The following is a 12,864-nucleotide window of genomic DNA, read 5'->3' on the forward strand; positions in this document are numbered from 1 at the left end:
CCAAAAAGGGAAGGTTGAAGACAGGCAACAAATTATCAATTAGGGTAGAATTCAGCAATGGCTTCTTAAGAAGGGAGTGAACAACACTGGAGATGGAATGGAGAGGATGCACCTGTCATCATGGTCCTTGATCTCTCAGTGACCCTTGATACTGCCAACCATAGTATCCTTCTGAATTGGCAGTAGGACTTTGGAATTGAGGTCAACATTTATGTTGGTTCTTGTCTTTTCTTTATGCTCTCTTCCAGTTAGTGAAGGGAAGTTAATTCATCACCTAAGCCCTATTATGTGAGATGCTACAGGGTTTGATTCAGTCTCCTCCACTGTTTAACAATCACATGAATCACTGGAGTTAATCTACCAGTTTGGGGTTTTGTATCATCAATCATCAATATTGTACAAGTTTGAACTTCTATTGGCCAAGTGAGGCTGTTGAGGTCCTGTTTAAATGCCTGGAGGCTGAGTGGGCCTGGTTGGGAAGGAACCAACTCTGACTCAAGACTAATGAGGCTCTGACTCATGTTCATATATATTGGAACTCCACTTCACCCTGAGTCTGAGGACTTTCCATTCATACTGTCCGATGAGGATATGCAAACAAGGGGTCATTTTGGATTCACAACTCCTGCTCAAAGAATAGGTGGCTCCTGTGGCCAAAAGGGGGGAATTTTACTTTGCTCCATATGGTGTGACAATTGCACTCTTTTTTTGAAACAAGGGGCCTTTGTTTCATGCTCTTAAGATTTCAAAATTATACTGTAAACTGAAACTTTTAGCAATAGCACTTAGACTTATATATTGCTTCACAGTGCTTTACAGCCCTCTCTAAGCAGTTTACAGAGTCAACATATTGCCCCCAATTCATTTTACTGAACTCGGAAGGATGGAAGGCTGAGTCAACCATAAGCCACTGAGACTCGAACTGCCAAACTGTTGGCAACCAGCAGTCAGCAGAAGTAACCTGCAGTACTGCTTTGTAACTACTGTGCACCAGGGCTCTTTAGTTACAGTAGTTTGTTATAGAAATGAAATAATACCAGCAATTGTTATTACTCTTTGAGGTCACCCTCAAGAAAAAAAAGTATTTTTAAAATGAAGGTGAAAGTTACAAGTTTGCCCTGATTTTAGGATCCAGCACAGACTCATTACTATTTTCTATGTCTCACTTTTCATCTCAAAAATATATCCTTCAATATTTGATGATGGTTATCTCTTTTCAGTCTTATCATTCCATTAATGTGTTAAATTACTAATACTGTTCAGAATTGAGAAGCATATCCTTAGTTCCACAGAGAAATGGAAAATTAAAGATTGCACTTTTCTTTCCCCCTCCTTTATAATTATCAAAAAGATTATTATTAATTTTGCTGTTTCTCAAAGCCCTTATGAACAATTTATGTTTACTTAGAAGAATGAGCAATAATTGCCGATGGTCACTTTAAATCCTTCAAATGTTTTGACAGACCTGTTCTTAGAGTTTATGAGCAGGTAAGATCATTAGAGGAGTGACATCTCAGAATGATTTTTTATTTTAAAGTTCAGAACAAAATGGGAGGAACAGAGAGTATTTATTCCAATCTTGACTATACTTGGAGACTCATAAGGATTACATGGAATGATAGAAACCTTGACAGCTGGGTCATGATGATATTGATTCTTCTTCTATTATTGCCACATATGTCTAGTAATGCTCAACCAATGACCTGCATGATTCAAGATCCCATCCAAATTTTTCACAAATATTTTCAAGCAGGTGACTTCATTGTTGGTGGCATTACATCCTTTGTCTTCATAAGTAGAAATGTAGAAAACTTTGAGGAAGTTCCCAAGCATTCTGATGTTGGTGAACCTCAGTAAGATATTATTTTCTTTATTGGTAGCATTGCATCAATCTAGACAATCTAGACAAATCTATTCGATGAGTCATAGTTTATTCCAATATTACACATACAAATTTTAAAATATAAATATAAAACTAAAGTAATATTTTTCAATTTATATATGTTTTCATTATGCTTTCTAAAGAAAACCAATAGTGAGATTCTGTGTTCCTTACAGAAAGGGGAAAAATCAAAATAACTATTTAGTTTTTTGTTATTCTAAGATTCTATACAATATTGGGGATTATAGCATCAGCTTCTAAAACTGCTTCTCAAATGAAAGGTCAGTTGTATTTAACCATATGAATAATACTATTAAGTCATAAATGCAGTATACTTTACCTCAATAAATAAAACACCAATAAATAAATGTGTCTCTGTGTTGATATGCTGAAACTTTTTGGAGCAGTGAAAAAAGAAATACATGTCCTCAGGGTGATTTAATTAGTAAAAGTCTTATTCTACTTATTATTTAATTTAATTAAAAAAGATTGCTTTACTAATATATTAAGTTCTTATAGCTAAAATAATGAAGGCATTAATGCAAACTTTTGCTACTATTGTTCTTAGGATAGAAGAACCTTAAATCCTGCTTAAGATTAAATTGGTTTTGGCATGTTGGGATTTTTGAATTGCTTATCAAGTTAATGTAAAGAACTATAACTTTAATATAATGAAATTTGTTTTAACAAGCACTTTTAAGAAATACTAGCAATGATTTCACTGAAAACTGAATGGTTACCAATTAACCAATTAACATAATTTTATGGAGCTCAATTTCACTGCCCTTTTTAGATAGAGAATTTCATTTGATGTAGCATCTAATTCCCATTGCAGAGTCCTGATCAAGTATTACCAGCATATTTTGAGCTTGATATTTGCTGTGAAGAAGATCAATGAAGACCTCCAAGTCTTACCTAATGTCACTTTAGGCTTCAGGCTATATGATACTTATGGTGGAGAGTATACCTATCATGCCACAATGGAACTTTTCTCCACTCAGAACCTATTCATTCCCAACTACAAATGTGGCATCCTGAACAACCTCGTATCCGTTGTTGGGACTCTTGATCCTGCAATTTCTTATGATATGGCAGATATTTTAAGCATTTACAAGGTTCCACAGGTAAGATTTCTTAATGATAAGATTTTCACACTTTGCTTTGTATTTTCAGGTGGAGGAAATTGTAATTCATTAAAATATTTTAAATTCATATATATTTATCTATAAAGTATATGTAAGAAAATGTATTTATTAAAGCATAAAGCAATGATAATTCATTTTCAGAATTTGATACATTAGGTAAGATTCAAAAAATAATCAGTAATAAATTTCCTATTGGGCAGAAGCTTTGGCCTTCTGTAGTCCTCCCATGCAAGTTGATATAATGATGAGCAATAAATAATATACAGTTTCTGGATTTTATTTATATATTTTGTATTTCTTTATTAGATTTATATGCTGTCTTCCATTCAGGTGTTGAAGTGCTTTCTCTTCCTATATTTCTCTTCAACTACTAGTTGTGAGTTCCTTTGGATATCCACAAGTTCTTCCCACATTTCATCTTTTTCATAACCACTTCTTCCTTCCTTCCTTCCTTCCTTCCTTCCTTCCTTCCTTCCTTCCTTCCTTCCTTCCTTCCTTCCTTCCTTCCTTCCTTCCTCCCTCCCTCCCTCCCTCCCTCCCTCCCTCCCTTCCTTTCCTTGTTGCCATATGTACTATTCTATTATTTTTATTCTGTGTTTTATGTTGCTCAGAATCCACTGGGACTGGGAAACTAAAATATTGTGACTATGTATCTACCTAACTAGTTAAAGAATGATGTAGCCAAAGCTACCGGTACATCTTAAATGTCAAGGACTTTATGGAAGCAGATTTTTAATGGAGATAGTATACAAATATATATATATATATTTCATCCTGATACATGACATTTTGTAAGGAAATATTCAGTGGTGCAATTAAAATTCTGAGAAAATATGGTTCTTAAATTAGAACCATACTGTCTATAACAAGAAAAGAGAGGTTATACTGTAAGTGTGCTATATATTGGTATCCAACACAAGATTCATAACCACAGACTCATAAATAACTTATGAAAAGGAAGAATCTGAAAGCATAACATTGAGATATATTTCAGAACAGAGGTTGGATACTTTTTTCATCAATCTATTTCTGTCTGCAGAACAAGGAGTTTACAAATGCTCTATGGTTCTACTGTATAGTATGAATCACCTTCATAGACGAAATTATTTCTATTGATGAAGAAACAGCAAGAATATATAAATTAAGTAGAAAGAGGATGCAGTTAATTAAGTTAAAGACAAAGAGGATGAAAATTCATAGAGTCATGCAACTCTGCAGTTTTGGAATACAAAACAACAATCATGTATTATCGTGTCTCACAAATATTTCATGCACATTAATACTATAGTTTGAGAGCATATTCTGAGACATTTTAGAATTATATATTTGCAGAAGATACATATTGCTTTTGTCAATCATTTTCCTGTTGTTGTTTTCTATAGTTCCTATACGGCCCTCCTCCAAGCATGAATGGTAAAACTGAAATCCCCTTCTATTACCATATGGTTCCAGATGAAGAATTCCATTTCAGGGGAATTCTTCAGCTACTTCTGCACTTTAGGTGGACCTGGGTTGGCATACTTGTGAAAGGATATGGTGGAGCAAAATTTGAACAACTGATTTTTTCATGGTTTACTCTCAATGGTATCTGTATTGCCTTCTTAGAGCAGCTCAGAACAATTTATATCAACAATGTGGATGACGGCCTGAAATGGTTTGTGGAAACATTTCATCTTTTTACTTACAGCAAAGCTAATGTTGTAATAATCAATGATAAATATGTTTTGCATTTGAGATGGTTGTTATATCTACCTGAAATGGAAATGGTTTCTATAAAGCCAAAAGGCAAGGTGTGGATCATGGTTTCCCAAATGACTCTTGCATCATTCTTTTATCAGAAAAGCTGGGACATCCAAGTCCTACATGGTGCACTGTCCTTTGCAGCTTATTCAAATGAAGTTGAAGGATTCCAGCATTTTCTTCAGACAAGAAAGCATTTCTTATTCTCCCATCAAGATGGCTTTATAAAAGATATGTGGGAGCAAGCATTTGGCTGCGAATTTCCAGACCAATCTGTGAATGAGGAAACTGAGGGTATCTGCACTGGGAAGGAGAACCTGGAGAGCCTTCCTGGGGCTGTTTTTGAAATGAGGATGACCAGTCACAGTTACAGTATATATAATGCAGTGTATGCTGTGGCACATGCTTTACATGCTATACAGGTGGCTCAACAAGCACATAAGAGTGGCAGAAAACCTAATCTTCAGGATGTACAGCCATGGCAGGTAATCTCCTTAATAGTCAAATATGTTGGAAATGAGACATGAATTGCAGATCAGAAGGGTCAGTGGGGTGCAAATAGAAAGTTAGGAATTTCTTGTGTGTTTTCTCTTAATCCTTTTTTCTTGTAGGAGTGCTAATCTTGAAGGTATTCTCTTCCTGCTTTAGTCTTCCATGGATAGGCTGCAGCTACCTGAGGTTTAGTTTTGCCTATGCCTCCCTTCCTATGATGGGCAAAGTTAGTCAAGAAAGCCTTACCAGTGGATATGGACAAACATTTATAGTGTCCTTAGTACAGTCTCAGAATTAAATAGATTACTAGAAATCTTATGTAGGAAAAGTCTCAGCACTTCCTTTTGATTTTATTATAGAGTCAAAGTGTCCAGTGCTGCTCAGTCGCCTTATAAACTACAAATTAGAATAAATGGCTGCTACATAACTATCTATTCTACTCACTCCCTTCCTTTGGTTGCTAATAGTACCCTGATACTCCACCTTTCTCCTCACAAAGTGAGACATAATTATAAACATCCCAATCATAGAAAGCTACCACCTCTGCAAAAATTCCCAGGCTCTGGTTTAAAAGGAAACTGCTTGATATCCAGGTGACCAGGATAAAGTCACCCTTCTAACCTGGAAATTTGGTTTGCATTGGCAAGAGATCCCTATTTTACTGACCTCCTCATTCTCCATGACATCACATTGATCCAGGAAATATGAAATGCTATTTAATGAATTCCATTCATTTCCCATTGGAGCACTGAAGAGTGAAAAGCAGCCTGGGTCTTAGTCTTCATTATTCTACATGCCACAACAATATCTCCATTCAAATAATATGTCATGACTGTATTAATCAATTCAGTCACCATTTGCTGTTGGTAATAAATGTTTCTATGTCCCCAATGAAGCAGAAACCCCAGATCAGATGATTGTGGGATGAGCTGGAAAATTATGCTGCTGTCCTTATACTATTCCAATATATTTGTAGTTCTGTGAGGGGACTTCAATGTTACATGGCACTACAGTGATCACACTCTCTATACACAACACAAATGTCCCCTTCCCAATCCTGTGGCTGAAGGATACCACTTCACCTTGTTCAAACTTTGCAGGCTTTTGCTGCCTCAAATAGCCATCTGGCTAAACCTCCACATTTTAAATCGTGTCCTTGAAAGTAACTATCCAGCTGAATTCAACTATATTTCTGGATCCAGAATGAAAGCTATGAGTACATAATAGCCTCTAGGGACCTATTCTCTTATGCCAAGACCCTAGAATTTATGCTGGATCGCTTCCCAATCCAGCTCCAGTTAAAATGCTTCTTTCAAGATAGACATACCAAGGACCATTACAAATCAGTCTGCTCTGACATCTGCTGTGTCTCCTGATGTACTCTTGGAGAATTATAACTTCCTTACTCAAAAGCTCCACCAGCATGTAACTATAATAACGTGCATCCTTGAGGCAGTAACAGTGATAACTACAAGCTATGGTTTGACAAGTCCTTTCTTAATGTGTAAATGGTTTTGAGCTGTCACATAATTCTATATCTTAACTATGATAACTCTGTTTCTTTCTTTTCACAAATATATTGAATTATTTCTCAATTCAGCTTCACTTCTTTTTGAGAAGAATTGCATTTAACAACAGTGTTGGGAATGAAATTTCTTTTCATGAGAATGGAGAATTTGTTACAGGACTGGATATTGAGAACTGGGTCACATTTCCCAACCAGTCAATTCATCGAGTGAAAGTTGGGAAGCTGGATCCTTGGATTGCTAACGATCAAATGTTCACGATTTATGAGGAAGCCATCACTTGGCCCAGCTCTTTCAATCAAGTAGGTTTTGAATGTAGGTGGTTTGTTTGAATGACTACTATATGATATGTGTAATCCTCACTTGCAAACCATAATTGAAACTGGCAACTCTTTACTATAGTAAAGAGACACAGTCATAAAGTGAAACATTATCTGATATATTGATTTGCAGCATCAGATCCAGCTGCCATCATTAGCAAATCACCCTTGGTCATTAAGTAGGATGTTGCATAATCATAACATGAGACTTCCTGCTTGATTCCCTATTGACTTTGCTTGTCAGAAGTCAGTTTGAAGTCACAAATGGTGACCATATGACTATGCAGACACTGTGACATCCACAAACTTTGAAGACCAGTCATAATTTTTTTTTCAGCAACACTGTAACTTTAAACAGGCACTGAACAAGTGGTCAGTAAGTGAGGATTATCTGTATCTAAATGACACCTCTATATCTTTTAACATAGAAAGAAGAAAAAAAGACTTATTATTTCACTTGAAATAGATCTGTCTAGAACTAGGAAGAATTATAAGCAGTATAAGAATTACAGGTTTCTTAAAACCAGTAGTATCAAATCCATTACACAAAATATTATTGAGTTTCCATGCATATGTTGCAGTAAAATTTAAAAGTCATTGGTGATATAGAGAAAGCATTTATTCATACATTATTCTAATACATTCATTATTCATAAATTATTCCCAATTTTTTCATTTTTTTACTCATTGTCCTTTCTGAGCCTAATTTATCTCTGTGAACCCCCTCAGAGTCACTTTAGCTGACAGATATTTATTAAAAGCAGTAATAGTGTTCAATATTTATGGTGCTAAAGTTAGCACAGAACATGGTATGAGAAGTCATAAAGGACTCAAATGTCTATACACCAAAGCACAGAGTATGAACAGTAAACAGGGTGAACTCGAAATTCAGGCAGATATGATATTGTTGCCATTATGGAAACATGGTGGGATGAAACCCACAAAAGGAACACACAGCTTGAGGGATTTAAATTATTTAAAAGAAACAGACCAAATAAAAGAGGAGGTGGAGTTGCTCTCGATATAAGAAATAACTACATCTCTACAGAAATAGAGCACAACAATGATGAAAACTGTTTTGAATACATTTGGGTCAATATAAAAGGGGAAAAATGACATTGCCATAGGTGTATACTATAGGCCACCCAACAAAACATAGGAAATAGATGAACTTTTTGCTAGTCAGCTAACTAAGGTATGTAGGAAGTAAATCACAATAGTAATGGGGGACTTTAATTACCCTGACACCAACTGGGAGACAAACTCTGCACCAAGTGGAAGATCAAACAGATTCCTGACAAACCTAACAGACAACATTGTCTCCCAAAAAGTAGAGAAAGGAACTAGGGGATTAGCCATATTGGATCTAATCCTCACTAACAGAGATGAAATGATAGAAGGTGTTGAAGCCACAGGAACCTTAGGAGGAAGTGATCATGCAATATTGGAATTCAACATTATGGAAGCACAAGCAATAGAACACAGTCAAACTAGAGTCTTGGACTTTAAGAAAGCTAATTTCAGTAAGCTTAGAGAGGGCTTGGGAAGGATTCCATGGATGAGAATCCTCAAGGGGAAAACAACTCAAGAAGCTTGGGAAATTTTGAAAAGTGAGATAATAAAATCCCAGTCTAGCACAATATCAACAAAGAAGAAAAATAACAGCTCTCAAAAGAAACCAGCTTGGCTGCATAAAGAACTCTCTGATCAATGGAAAGATAAAAAGGACAAGTATAGAAAGTGGAAAGAGGGGCACATAACTAAATCAGAATATCAACAATTAGTCCGAGCCTGCAAAGATGAAGTGAGGAAAGCTAAGGCTTATAATGAACTAAGGCTTGCGATCAAAGTCAAAAATAACAAAAAAATTTCTTTCAACATGTAAAGAACAAGAAAAAAGTTAAAGAAATGATTGGTCCATTAGTGGGGTAAAGTGACAAGAAGGTGACAAGCAACAGGGAGAAAGCAGAACTATTTAACTCATTTTTGCATCTGTCTTTACACAAAGGGAAAAAACAGACCATCCTAACAAAAACAGTACCATAAAAAACAGATTAGAAACACAAATTAAGATAGGCAAGAAAATGGTAAGTGAGCACCTGTCCACCCTAGATGAGTTCAAATCACCAGGACCAGATGGATTACACCCAAGGTTCTCAAAGTACTGGCAGATGTGATCTCAGAACCACTGAACTATATTTTTCAAAGATCCTGGAGCACTGGGGAACTACCAGAGGACTGGAAAAGAGCTGATGTAGTTCCCATCTTCAAAAAAGGGGAAAAAATGGATCCAGGAAATTACAGATCTATCAGCCTGACCTCAGTACCTGGGAAGATTCTGGAAAATATAAACAACAAATCAGTGAACACCTAGAGGCAAACAAAGTCATTACTAAAAGCCAACATGGGTTTGTCAAAAACAGATCATCCCAGACAAATCTTATTGCATTCTTTGACCAAGTGACAAAATTAATGGATCAGAGGAATGCTGTGGATATAATTTACTTGGACTTCAGTAAGGCATTGATAAAATAGACCACAACCTACTACTTGATAAGATAGAAAAATGTGGGTTAGACAGCATCACCACCAGATGGATTCGTAGCTGGCTGACCGGCCGTACTCAGCATGTGGCCCTCAATGGAACCGCATCTACATGGAGGAAAGAAGTGTGCAGTGGGTGCCCCAGGGCTCTGTTCTGGGCCCAGTGCTTTTCAACATCTTCATCAATGATTTGGATAAGGGGATAGATGGGGAACTCCATCAAATTTGCAGACGACACCAAGCTGGCAGGAATACTCCAGCACTCCAGAAGACAGGCTTAAGATACAGGAGGATCTGGACAGACTTGAACACTGGGCGCTATCTAATAAAATGAAATTCAATGGTGAAAAAAGTAAGGTTCTATATTTAGGTAAGAAAAACCAAATATGTACAGGTATAGTATAGGCCGGGTATCTTGCTCAATAGTAGTAACTGCTTCATCAGCAAGAAGCAACCATTAGACCTGAGCCGCCTATGTGCAGGTCCGCATCCACAGCTCCCAGTGATTCCACACCTGCAGCTTCACCGCTCGCCTATCGCCACAGGACTTTAAGATTTGTGGGAGTTAGGGAAAGTCAAGATGTCAAGACTTGCGAGTGGATTGGATTAAAGTGAGGGAGATGTGTGCATAGTCAGCCTCACTCTCTCTTTCCAGATTCCATCTTGTTCCAATGGCAGGACAAAAGTCGAGACAGTTGGAGATGGGCTGGGCACAGTGGTTGACCAGGGCATCTTTCGTGTCTTGCCATGCTCTCAGCGTACCACGTCACTTGCAGAAACTGCCTTCATGATCGTTGGTCCTATTTTAATAGGTCTCTTCCACTCAATCCGCCAGAGTCTGTCTTCACATGCTTGGGATAGACAAATCCCTTGCTCACCGAATGTCGAAGACACAATGGCTACTCTCAACCTGGTTTGGCCAGCCTGTCGAAGCTGTTGCCCGGAGTGTGCCGCTGCGCATGTTACAGCTACTAGGAGCCACAGGTGAGAGCTGAGTGTCAGGTGGGGACCAAAGGTGTATAAACTGCCCTAAAAAAAGGCATGACATGCCCTCCACCAGAGGTGCTACCCCTCCCTGAACACCCCATACACTGCGGCCCTGTGTGAAACTCATCTAGCCAATGAAGGTCAGCTCACAGAAACAGGAGGTGGTTACACATTTTTTTGGTGTGGACATAGTAGTGACCAACATCCGCCAACTTGCCAGTCTTCCTAAGGGTGTGAATGATCGACTCATGACACTGCATCTCCCACTACTAAGTGGAAAGCAAGCCACACTGATCAGTGCCTATGCACCCACAATGACAAATCCAGATGAAGTAAAGGACAAGTTTTATGAAGATCTTGATGCCCTACTTTCATCCATGAAGCGCACCGACAGGTTGATTTTACTTGGCGATTTCAACGCGAGAGTGGGGTCCGATCATTCTACCTGGGATGGCGTTATTGGTAAAAATGGAATTGGCACATGTAATAGCAATGGTCTGTTACTATTGAATATATGTGCTGCTCATGATCTGGTCATTACTAATACCATCTTCTGCCTGCCTACTCGCAAAAAGACGTCCTGGATGCATCCACGCTCCAGGCACTGGCATCTCATTGATTATGTCATTGTGCGGAGGAAAGACATGCAAGATGTAAGAGTAACTAAGGCCATGCTGAGTGCTGACTGTTGGACTGACCATAGACTCATCATTTCCAAGTTAAATATTTACATCAAGCCAAAGAATCATCCACAGGGAAACAGAGTTGTGATGAAAAAGATCAACGTCAGTACACTGGAAAACCCCGACGTAGTAGCTTCATTAGTAAAAGATCTTGACAATCAACTCCCAGAGCTGCAAATACAGGAAAATTCTGAGAAGGACTGGGAATGTTTCCGGGACATCTTGCACTCTTCTGCACTTAAGGTTCTTGGACCTTCATATAGGAAGCAGCAGGACTGGTTTGCTGAAAACGATGAAGAGATTAAGGCCTTGCTTGCTGAAAAATACCACCTCTATCATGCTCATCAGAATGACCCGTCTTCAACTGCAAAGAAAATGCTTTTACTAACACTTGCAGGATTGTACAGAGCAAGCTCCGCAAGATGCAGGACTCCTGATTGAGTACCAAAGCAGATGAAATCCAGAAGTTTGCTGATAGAAGTGACGCCAAACGGTTCTTTCAAGCCCTTAGATCCCTGTACGGACCTCAGCCCTCAGGAAGCTCCCCTTTACTGGATTCGAGTGGTGCAACTCTCATCACTGAGAGGACTCTGATTTTACAGTGTTGGGTTGAGCATTTCCACTTTGTGCTGAATCACCCATCCACCATCAGTAATGAGGCGATTGACAGAATACCCCAGGTGGATATCAACTATAGCCTGGATGTCCCACCATCAGAGGCTGAAACCTCATAGGCCATCAGTCAGTGTTCCAGTGGCAAGGCGCCAGGATCTGATGCAATCCCAGCAGAAGTCTATAAGGCTGGTGGTGCTGTGCTTGTTGAAAAACTCACCCAGCTGTTCCGGTCTTTCTGGAAACAAGGTTCCATCCCTCAGGAACTGAAAGACGTGTCCATCATGCACCTCTACAAGAGGAAAGGAAATTGACAAGTCTGTGATAATTATAGAGGAATATCACTTCTCTCCGTCACGGGCAAGATCTTTGCACGAGTGTTGCTAAATCGCCTGATTGACCATCTGGAACAGGGTCTACTACCTGAGACACAGTGTGGCTTCCGCAAAGAGCGTGGCACGGTGGGCATGATCTTTGCAGCTTGGCAGCTCCAGGAGAAATGTCAGGAGCAGAATCGTGAACTATATACCATTTTTGTGGATCTCACCAAGGCTTTTGACACAGTTAGTCATGAAGGATTATGGCGCATTATATCGAAGTTTGGGTGCCCTGACAGATTTATTCTGATGGTACGGCAGTTCCATGATGGCATGGCGGCTTGTGTTCTGAGCAACAGTGAAGCCTCAGAGGCTTTCCCTGTCACAAACAGTGTTAAGCAAGGCTGCGTGCTGGCACCAACCTTGTTCAGCATGATGTTTTCAGCCATGCTGTCTGACGCCTTTCAGAACAGCTCAGTGGGAGTCAATCTGAGGTACAGAACCAATGGGAAATTGTTCAACCTGCGAAGACTCCAGGCTGTCACCAAGGTAAAGGAGACTGTGCTACGAGATCTTCTCTTTGCTGATGACTGTGCTCTTAATGCAGGATCGGAGC

The sequence above is a fragment of the Protobothrops mucrosquamatus genome, unplaced genomic scaffold, assembly GCF_001527695.2.
Source record: "Protobothrops mucrosquamatus isolate PMUCROS unplaced genomic scaffold, P.Mucros_1.0 scaffold572, whole genome shotgun sequence".
Classification (NCBI taxonomy): domain Eukaryota; kingdom Metazoa; phylum Chordata; class Lepidosauria; order Squamata; family Viperidae; genus Protobothrops; species Protobothrops mucrosquamatus.